This window comes from Euprymna scolopes, chromosome 16 (assembly GCF_053919585.1).
Source record: "Euprymna scolopes isolate OS-2025 chromosome 16, ASM5391958v1, whole genome shotgun sequence".
Taxonomy (NCBI): Eukaryota; Metazoa; Mollusca; class Cephalopoda; order Sepiida; family Sepiolidae; genus Euprymna; species Euprymna scolopes.
In genome coordinates, this window is record NC_136497.1 from 87,463,971 (window position 1) to 87,475,978 (window position 12,008).

The following is a 12,008-nucleotide window of genomic DNA, read 5'->3' on the forward strand; positions in this document are numbered from 1 at the left end:
GCCTCCTAATCAGCCAATGGAAGAACACTTACAGTACAAAGGAATAGTTGTACTCAGGTTCACCAATGTCCTATGTGTGTTTTATGGGAAGGGCAGATATTCTTTGTTGTAGTAAGTTGACCTACTTTCATCCTAAGTTTTGGTAGATATGTTCTTTTGTGTTTTATTCTATATTTCAGATATTATGTTGCGTTATGTGTGTATGTATATAAATACATACATATATATGATTATTTATGAATATGTATGCTTGTTTTGTTTGTTTTTATTAATATTTATTTTTTGTTTTATTTATTTTCTAATTTTTTTATTTATTATACTTTACTACTTTGCTCCATGTATGTAAATACTGAAAAATTACACATCATATTATATTTTTCTATATTAATTTATGTGATTTAATTATATATATATATATATATATATATATATATATATATATATATATATATATATATATATATATATATATATATAATCAGGAAAAACATTTGTTATTTGCTTATATATTTAGGTATTGTCTCTGTTAGTAAAATACGATCCATCTATCTACCTATTTATCTATACACACACACATACACATATACACACACATATACATATATATATATTCATTGCATAGTCATGCATTTTTCATTTCATAGTTATTCCGATTTATTTTACCTTATTTTTCATACATATTTTTTCTGATTCTAGAAATCTGTCAATCCGTTCATTTTTATTGCAATATCTTCAGCTAGTCAGGATGAATATTATCAATTTCTATTTTCATGTGGGTAACATCTCGCCCTATTTCGAGCACATTGCGTAGCGATATTTCAGATTTCTGAGGCGAGTACTCTTATCTATCGCGATTACTATTCTTACGCTGGGGTTCATCGCCGATGTGAATATCAAGGTTAAATCCACTGATATGATGTCCTGCGGATCTCAGGCCGAGATGATTGGCGCCGAGTGAACGCATCTGCCACTATAACGTCAAGATTTTAAAATCGGCAAACGAAATATGTTATCATGTTCGTCCTTGAAGGATTCAGAATCGGAAATAGGCAAAGTATCATATTTCCTGCACCTCGAGGTTGAATTGCAATACACTGTCATATTCACTTAATACATTAGCATTGTAATTTCACATTTCTAATTTCATAATGTTTTCAATAATATGTTTAATATATATATATATATATATATATATATATATATATATATATATATATATATATATATATCATAATTTAGGAATTTAAAATTTGTGGTTTGAAAAAGTTAAATTTCATATATAGAAATTTTATTGTATGCAAGAAAAAGAATACAGTATAGTAAAATATATTTTCTTAACCCATGACTTTTCGATGTTTATACATCTCGGAGGAAAATATTAGCAAATATTATAAAAGGTTTCCACCTGATTTGTTAACGGTAATAAAAATTAAAAAATTAAATTAAATGTTTTAAAACTTTTAAAATCATTTCAGCTACATAGAATAAGGACAATTGGATATTGATGCAGCAAAAAAACAAAAACAAAAAAAACGAAGGATATTGAACTTGTATGCTAAACCCTGTAATGGAAGTTCTTCGCACGTAAAAAGATCCAACGCGTATTGTAATAAATCCAAGGAAGCTGGTAACAATACAATATATACATATTTTTACAGCTTTATATATATATATATATATATATATATATATGTAGTATATATGTTATATATATATATTCTATATATATTATATATATTATATATATATTATATATATATATATAACTACTTAATTTACTCACATAAAATTAATATACGAAAGTATAGATTTATGCGTAAACTTTAAGTATTTACTTCAAAAGTGCTCAATACGTAGGTAGAGCTAGTTAGTAATTTATAAAATATATATGGCGATTAAGCTACACTGAATATTCGGCGTTTCATCCACTCTAGAACTCCTCAGGCTTATGCTAGGTGCATAAACCTGAGGAGTTCTAGAGTGGATGAAACGCCGAATATTCAGTGTAGCTTAATCGCCATATATATTTTATGAATTACTATATATATATATATATATATATATATATATATAGATAGATAGATAGATATATAGATATATATATAGATACATATATAGATATATATATACATCTTATGATACAATTGAAAATTCAAACACTGGATTTTAAAAAAATGTTCAAACATGTACGTTATTTGGGGGTAAGTTTGTCTCCCCGACGTAGTCCCTGGTCTTGCTAGAAATGTTCAGCTGTGTATTTGTAGTTTTGTAGATTTTTCCAATTTTGCATTGGCTTTTTATTCCACGTATATAATTGGCTAAAAATACTTTGCTTTAAGATTTCTATGTAAAAGTAGTTGTCTTTGGGAAGTAAAAGGAAGTCTAACGAGGCAGAGAAGAAAACAATTATATCAGTTTGGTGTCAAAATAATGTCGTATTTCATCAGAAAAATGTAATATAAAAACCCACATTATTTTTGCACCAAACTAATAGCAACTTGTATTTTAGTGTGCATAACAATTACCTTGTGCATTTTCAATGTCTGTTCCATTTCGAATAATTGTTCTTCTACATTGGTATAAAGACCAATATTTATTAATTATGTTAATCCGTCTCGCAAAGCAATATGTAGGGTGTAAATGTGTGGCGGGAACACCTATTTATCGGCTATAGTCAGCCAGATAATACACTGTCCTGTTTAAAACGCATTCAGAACACACTATCTCCATAATGAGACGTGTTTATCGACTTTGTTTGGGTCTATATAACATTTCCGATCTAAGGCAATCTATTTCCTTCTTTTTTTATTTGAAACTTCAACGAATTATGTAAATATTTACATTAATATGAGTATTAGTGCAGACACTAGAGTATGGGACTTTCTTTTCATTATCTTTCAAGAAGAATATATATATATATATATATATATATATATATATATATATATATATATATATACTAGCATGGATACCTAGCGTTGCCAGGGTGACATGAAGTTCGGTTTGGCCAAACCTGCTGGACTAAGAATATTGAGATGTTTTTCGTTATTATATGTCAGCTCTATTGTTACCCAACAAAAATTTCAAAAATAAAAGAACGAATGAAAACCCGAAAATGTAATCCCCCCCCCCCCCCGAAAAAAGAAGTACGTGACAAACTCTCCACCAGATATTTCAGTAGAAGGGATACGAAGAGAAGTTATTCTCCCGATATTGAGTACCTTTTTATGGTTATATTCTAGTTTAGGCTAATTTCTTTTATGCTACCTAAGTCAAGAAAGATATGTTTTACAGTCCGTTGCAACGAAAACAAAATGTAAATAATTCAGTTTCAAAAATACCAAAGTAGAATTTGTGCTAACCGAATGTTTATGTTATAAAAATGAAGAGTTATTAATTATTGCGTTATTAAAAGAAAAAATAGTTATGATGTCAAAAAAATGTGCAGAAGAAAATCTGGTAAAAAAAAAACGTAAATAAAAGTTGTTTTTTTGCTGTTTTTGTTTTAAAAATAAAATACTAGTTGAATTGAATTGTTTGTTTATTTTAAAATAAAAATTCACTAGACCACAACGTTAATGGCGAAATCACGGGAATTATTCTATTTAAACTAATTTCCAAAATAATGCTTGAAAGTTTGTGGTTTTAATATCCACCGAAAAAGAAAACAAAACCAAAAATAACAAAGTCCGTACCCAAGGGCCCAACCCGATTCATAAAAAAATGGATGTTGGTAAAAATAAATTAAATATGCTATGAATATAAATCAAATTTAAATAATAAACTTTAATAGAACACTTAAAATAATTCTCTCACTATAAACTATAACTAATACACCGCTTTTTAATATGAAAATGACGTCATCTCTTTTATCTTATATTTTGCAATAATCATAGTATATATACTATGATTATAATGAATGAATAATATGATAAAGTAACGTATTTTTGTATATAATTATCAACTTGTGAACAAACTAACAAACAAAGAGACAGGAATACGAATTTATATATATATATATATATATATATATATATATATATTTAGAGAGAGAGAGAGAGAGAGAGAGAAAGAAAGAAAGAGAGAGAGGAGGGAAATAGAGAGTTTTATACTATGGTTTCTTGTTAATGAAATCCATCAATCCCTTAAGAGTATACATATCCATAACAATGCTCACACCAATATGCATTGTATTATTATGTACATTTTTTCATTTAAAGATAACAGGATTCCTTAACTAGGTTAAACTTATTTCATTATTTCCGTTTTGTAACGATTTCTCTTTGTGAAAGAGCATAGCATCTATCAGGAATGTATTTTGATTATTCACGAACCATCAGCTGAAATGAGACAATTTGGGGAGTGAATTGTTTGCCTTTTGATATCTGAAATAAAACGGCTTAAACAGGATCCAGCGGAAATTGTCGACGCGTGCCCTTGCGAAAATTTACAGATGTCTATGTGCAAACATTTTCAGCCAATCAGATGCATGTCTCCGAATTTATTAAATTTTAAGTTTTAATCAACCAGAAAAAAAAAAAACAACTTAAAAATCAGATTTTTCTACAAGAAACAATTGATCCAATTATTACGAGAGGAAACATCTATTTTGCCTCAGTAGCTATTCGTTATATTATCGCACTTAGAATAACTATACTCCGAACGCACAGACTCAGTCATACACATAAGCACGCTAACAATAACGCACGAATATAATCACAACTCATTATCGTCTGCTCATCAAAAGATGTGCATACACGTATGCATTTTAATCCACTTCACTTTTACTCACTGAACTTTTTCGCTTAGTTGAAAACAAATTAACACCAGCTAATATAAATAGCTTTAATAAAATACAATTTCTATAATTAAGGCATTTCTGATTACGATGTTTTAGGCTCGTTGATAAATTACGACCCTTTATAACAATGCCTCATACCTTTTCTTTAATAATGGATCACCTTGTTTTGCAGTGGCTCTAAAATAAGAACAAAAAAACTTGTTATAATCTTATTATAACATTCAAATTTACATAAATATATAACGCAATTTTTGTGTATTTATGCGTTTGGATTCATTATTTTGTTTGAGTTTATCAGATACTATCTGTTTCGATCAATTACATTGACGTATTACCCTTAAAAACAATTTTAATTATAAATGTTTATCTAAAACCGGCTGGCTCCATCAATATTTCGTCTTAATTGGAACTCTAAAAAAGGAACTAAAAAAATGCACAAAAAAGTTGAGAAAATGTAAAATAACCAATGAACATCGACTCTTATTAATGACTTAATTTAATTTGCGTAGTTGCTTGAGGAAGTTTACGTTACGATTATCGGATCCTTGATGCAATTCTTTATCTATATAAGAGCCAGGTATGTCCAAGGATGGAATACTGTTGCCACATAGTGGCAGGAGCTGCTAGAAAAGACTTTCCTGCCTTGATTCCAAATAGACTTCGTGGCCTGGTAGGATATGTCCTTTTCTCTTCGCTGCAACCTCTATCTCACAGAAGAGATGTTGCGAGTTTGTCTTTGCTTCAATCTATGCCCCCCTCGGCAAACTTTCACAAGAAACACTAGACTAGCTGAAAACATTATGAATAATTTCCCCACTCGTTATCTGTACCTAAACCTAAACATAGATTCCATGATCAAAGCTTCTTTCTTAGAACTGCACGGCTGTGGAATTGTCTTCCGTTTTCCTGCTTTCACGCTGTCTATAATATGATTGTCTTCAAGTCCAACGTGAACAAGTTTCTGATGAGCCGTTCCACTTAAGTTAACAAATTTACCGAACTTCCATTACTTTCGATTACTATATTGTCCTTTTGACTACTCTACACTCTTTAACCCTTATCCTTGAGTTGCCCATCGGCCTTGATAAGTGGTGACGCCTATGTAAAAAAAAAAACCCAAAAAACTGACATATTTTAACACATCGATGTAGACCTCCTGGATATCGCAGCAAACGAATCCCTTAATTTTGCAAAGAACTCTAAAATACTAACAAAATTTCTACTTCATATCTATGTAAACTACAATTTTTGCATAACATAAAAGATATTTATGTTATTTTTTGTGGTAGGATCCACCTAATTAGCATACGTGTAGTGTCAACTATATAAATATGGTTGGTACCGTAAAGACGGGAGAAAGCCAACGAGAGACACAACGAGATACTCAGAGAGACAATGAGTTCGACGACTACCCAGCCGACACTTTCTCCAGGGACGGTCCCTCTATGAGTATACAAATGGATTCTGTGTAAATATTGTATATACTTTCTTGCTCTCAATATATCTGTTCTATTTTACTTTTGTGGTGTAGTTATTTATTTTCATGTGTTCAGTCGAGTTTCAACAGCTTTTCAATTCTTTTTTTTTTTGTTGTTGATCATCTACCCTTTCTCTCCATATATCATATGCATGTATTAACTTAAAAACAATGTTTATTATAAATGGTTATCTCAAACTGTCTCTGTCGAAAAAATACCCGCGAGATGGAACCTTAAAAGTGAACTCCAACAGTGAACAATAAATACTAAAGAAAAGGAATATAACAGCAAGTATGCTAGTGAAACGCGAACGCAAATTAAGACGACAGAAAGGCGTTTACAATTTAAATTCCTCGACGCCAGTATAAGAGTCGCAGGATAAAATTACGCATTTAAAATGCTTTTCCTGCTTTCACTTGTTCAGTTATTTAATGTAGGTAATTGATTTTTAATGTAAATAGATTGGAGTATTTTAAATGTTTTTTAAATTAGTTTGGGAATGCAATATTTTAATTTTATAGTCTTTATATGTTCATGTATATCTGCATATATATATGTGTGTGTGGGTCTGTGTGTGTGTCTGTGTGTGTGTCTGTGTGTCTATTTGTAGCATGGATTTATATTAAACATACCTATAGTTTTAACGGCATAATCACGTTGACACACCGGTTCCCGTCAGATCACTGAAGTTAAGCAACGTTGAGCCTGGCTAGTACCAGATGGGTGATTATTTGGGAAGTCCAGGTGCTGTATGTACATTCCGCTTATCTTGGCATTGTTTCCAGTCGTCCTGACCCCCCTTGCTACTGGTATTTAACATTGTCGATACGGGAGAGGTGTTGTTCGGGATTGCGCAACTCTTGCCACAAGAATGACATGCGCAGGCACCTTTACACTGGGTATCCATAGTCTGTCAAGACTGAAGGAAGCTATTGTGACCTATAGTTTTATTATTAAATCCGAATACTATATTATATCTTGTATACGATTGCGTTTGTAATAAATAAAGATAATCCGATATTTATCTATAAGTTAAAACTTAAAAAAGGAATATAACAATCGCGATGCTTATAAGAGATTTCGATTGGGGTTCGACAAGGATTTTGTTGATGCTGAGGAAACACCAAATATATTTGTAAGATAAAAAATACAAATTTCCATATATATCTCTTTTGATGATTAAAATTTATACATTTACACATATATCTTTACGTCAAAAATCATGCATTTACCTAAATGTCTCTTTTTGGAGGCAAATTTGCAATCTCTACTATATAAAAGGCACATGGTCTGTCTGTGCGTTTGTGTATGTAGGTAAGTTTTTACAGCATAAACTCTGATTTTTTAATGAAATTTTGCACACAGTTAATATATGTGTACCGCAGTGTTCCTAAATATGTTTTTGGGTGGGGTGGGGATACTACTAATGTTATAAAAATGGATAATCGAGAAAAAATCGATTAAAGAAGGAAGAATCCGATTTGGACTAGAGTAAACCTAATATCACAAAGTTCATTCGCCGAGGGAAAAAACTTTCCATCCTTTAGTGCAATGGTTCTCAACCTTTTTGTAATCATGGCTTTCTTTTCTTTCTAATGTATTTTGGTGAACCCTTATAGCTTATTTTATTTTTCAGTAATATAAAGAAAACCAAAGAATTTATATCAACAGTTTATCTTGAAGGAAGACTGAACCGATATTAACGTTACATGTACCATGGGGGTCCACATGGACCCGATTAAGAACCATTGGTTTACTGCGCCAGTTTGTGTTCTATTCAAGTGTTCATATATTGTTATTGTTATTTTTTAACTTTATTCAATCTTACTTTTTTCTAGTGATATAATTTTCCTTTTCTATATGCATATACTTTTTATTTTTTATTTTTTTTACTGATTTCTGTGGTTTTTGTGTTCTTTTTACATTGTTTTTGTTTCGAACATCATTCCGATTTTTCACGCTTTATTTCAATCTGCATTTCTTTTAACTTGTATCACTTATTTTTTTCATTTACCTCTTTGTAAAATATTATTTTACTTTTACTTATATTTCTCATTTCTTTCGCTTCTGACTTTTCTTTATGACCATAAATATTTTTGCCTTCTTTCTCATATTTGCTGTTTCATTAGAGTGTTCTTTTGTTTTGCATTTACTCCATTTGTTTTTTTACTTTATTATTGATTTCATTTTCTTTTAGTCGGATCAGTGGGTCACTCTGTCTGATCTCCATCATCATTAAATTATCTGTGTAAAAAGATAATCCCTGCCAACTTCTAACAAAATAAAATTAAATAATATTCATTCGTGTAAAAAATTGAAAAAAAGGGGTGCAGCTGTTCTGATAGGAAAGACGGCAAAACTAATCAGACAATAACAAGTATTAATAATACTTACAGCGTCCAAATAAATAACAACAATAATAACAATACTAAAATTACTATTCCAGCATGCTGATAATTATGTATCAATCTATTGACATAGATTAATGCACAGCCACACACAAAAAGATATCGCATTGTATAAATGCTTTTTAAATAAATAATATATAGTGAGTTATATATATATATAGATGCTATATATTCATTTTTTTATTTGTTTGCGATAATCTTTGAATGAATTCGATTATTCAAACAAAAGTGTTTTTTTTTTTACCTAAATGCTAGTTGGGAATAATTTTCCGTTTTACAAATTTTATAAACGCAAATAGGGATCGGCATATATATATATATATATATATATATATATATATATATATATTGCTTTTAAAATATAGTTATCCACCATATAGAGGGATATATATATATAATATATATATATATATATATATATATATATATATATATATATATATATATATATATATATATATATAACCAAAGCTTGGTTTTTTACTCACGTTCACCCTTTACGAGGCATATCCTCACTTGTATATGAGGGGTCACTATTTGGGACCATGCCTAGGATAGATTAACAAGATGTTGGTTTACGATACATTTAAACTTCTCCATATCAGTAGAGTAAGGGAAGCAAGTAGGAGGAAGGACATATCAAAGTCTAGCTGTTCGAATAAAGAAACTGTGAGAGTAAGAGGCTTTCTGACGTTTGGATGCCACACAAGTTAAGGGGTGAGATTTTGTTGTTAAGTGAGCTTGTCGGGGATATGTATCTAGTTCATATATGAAGATACACAACTATATATATATATATATATATATATATGTGTGGGTGTATATATACATATATATGTATAGGTACATACGCGTTGGGAAAACAATGATACGCGTATACATTTCGCTCATTAGCATTGATTCAGCCGAAGCTATAAAGTGTTTTAGGTGATCCACGAGTTGCAAATGCCACACACATTTCACTATTCGCTGTGACAAGTATGTGCTAGATGTGCAGGTAGGGAATGTATTTGCAGCAGGTTGCCGGTATCCAATTACATAGAGTACCATCCTGTACCTACCGACCAGACGAGTTTTTTAGGTGGTGCATATAAACTAGACGCGCCCCAGATACCACCATGGAAATGTCTACCATTAAACACACACACACACACACATACATATATATATATATATATATATATATATACGATTATCATATATATAACATATACGATTATGTACGTATGTATGTATGCATGTCTGTATGTAAGTATATGGACTATATTTAATTTGTATACAGTATTTATAATATTGACAAAATACATACACATGACAACATAAATATATATATATATACTTGTATAATAATGTTTTCACTAGTTGTATTTACTCTTGTTTAATTCAGAAAACCACATATTTACACTACCTTCTGTTTACCATGAGTGAGAGAAGAAAAGGAAGTTTACTTGACTTTATTTAAATTCAGTGCGTCAATATATATGGAAATTCATACAAAGGCTTACCGTAAGTTGTTATTTCGAATTCAAGGGAAAATTGAAGTATACAAACAAATTGTCTCGCCAAGTTTGTTGCCTAGTAAGTAGCATTTTCCTTTCAGTGTCAAAAACATTTACACACACCAGTATCGTATATCTGTAGACAGGTGTCATTCGCAATGACGTATTCTTTCAGAACAAATGTTGTTTGCTGAACTAACAATTCTCCCTATTTAACAACGTGCAAAAAGTATTTCTAACCTTAAATGCTCTCGCATCTTTTACCAAGAGGCAGCTTTCCCCAATCACCGCATTTTTACAAGAGTATGTTTGCTGTACAATTACTTCAACAGAATTTTCTCTAACGAACTTTTTGCATTTGTAGCGATTCAACGGAAATAATAACTTGACTAGAAATAAAATAAAACATTTACAACAGTTGAGATCCCCAAAGGCCTCAAAGGTTTCCACTGTTAAGGGTTTTACCATCTCGGAGCACTTGACTATGGATTTCCCTTTTCGTCTTTTTTTTCTCAAACTTACAAATGCAGAAATTTAATTCTAATATGAATAGACACATATTCCTACATGCATCACAGTAGATATGAGTGTAAATATCCCTTGTTATAATTTAATAAAGTAAATAAAGTTAAAAATATTAACTCTTTTTTCTAGAAGATTTTAAGGTGTGTATTTTTATTTATCTTAGCCTTCTTCATCACTGGTATAAGCGCACCGATTTCAACTGGCAAAGTTGAGATCACAAACTATTGCACTATAAATTATGTAGCATGCACGTGCTTGCTTAGTTGTCAGTGAAAATAATATCAGCCGCTCTAAGCACAACGAAGCTGTCAGTTCGTAAATTAAAATTATGCAGTATCTTAAACTCCTTATTGCCTAAGATATCAGACTTCTTGTGATACCACTTCACACCTGCCATCCTTCAAATGCAGTCGTTAGCGGAAATGTGAGTAAATTTTATCGTGGCGCCTCTTGAAGTCCTTCTGGCAATTAAATTACAGGTGCTAATGATATGCTCCACCGTATTCATTCAATCTGAACAAACTCTTTAATGTTCTTTCTCCCCATTCTTCTTCTTCATTTTCTTTTTTCTTCTTCGTCTTCTTCTTGATCACTATCTTCATCGCCTTTGTTTTCTTGTTCTTCTTTTTCTTCTAGCACATCTACATTTTTCTTGTTAATCTTCATCGTCTTTTTATACTTCTTCAGCTTCAGTTTCGTTTTCGTCTTTTTCCTCATCCTTTTTTTCACATTCGTCTTTATCTTCTTCATCTTCATTTTTCATCTTTTTATCATCCTTTTCATCTTGATCGTTTTTACTTCTTCTTTATCTTCCTTTTCATCGTTATTTTCGTCATAGTTTCTTCATCGTTTTATATTCTCATCTTCATCATCTACAACATCGCCCTTTTCCTCTTGTTCTTCGTCATCTTCATCTTATTTAACTTTTTTTTGTGTGTTCGTCGTCTTTTCATCATCTTTTACTTCTTCAAAAGAGGATTTTCATAGTCACTAGGAGTTAGCACACGTGATTTTTTTCACATATCCAGCCTTCTCTCGATACTGGAAATATTTAATATTGCTTACTCGCCAATATCCATGTTCTTTACTCTTACACTAGTGTGACAATGGCATGGATCTTTAGCATTATGAAAGTAAAACCATGACAAAACCAACAGTAGGACAATGCGAAATAATGAAACACATGTTTCTTGGAATGTATTACCCTTCTTTATAAAACATTTAAAATGTGTTTTTGCATTAAAAAATATCACTTGCTTACATGATTGAATATTGGAATACATTTTCGAAATATATA

General features: G+C 30.7%; 1 pseudogene; it reads left to right on the forward strand.

Moving 5' to 3' along the window:
• The first annotated feature begins 6,918 nt into the window (after window positions 1-6,918).
• Window positions 6,919-7,035, forward strand: LOC145296578 (5S ribosomal RNA; annotated as a pseudogene).
• Window positions 7,036-12,008: the final 4,973 nt, after the last annotated feature.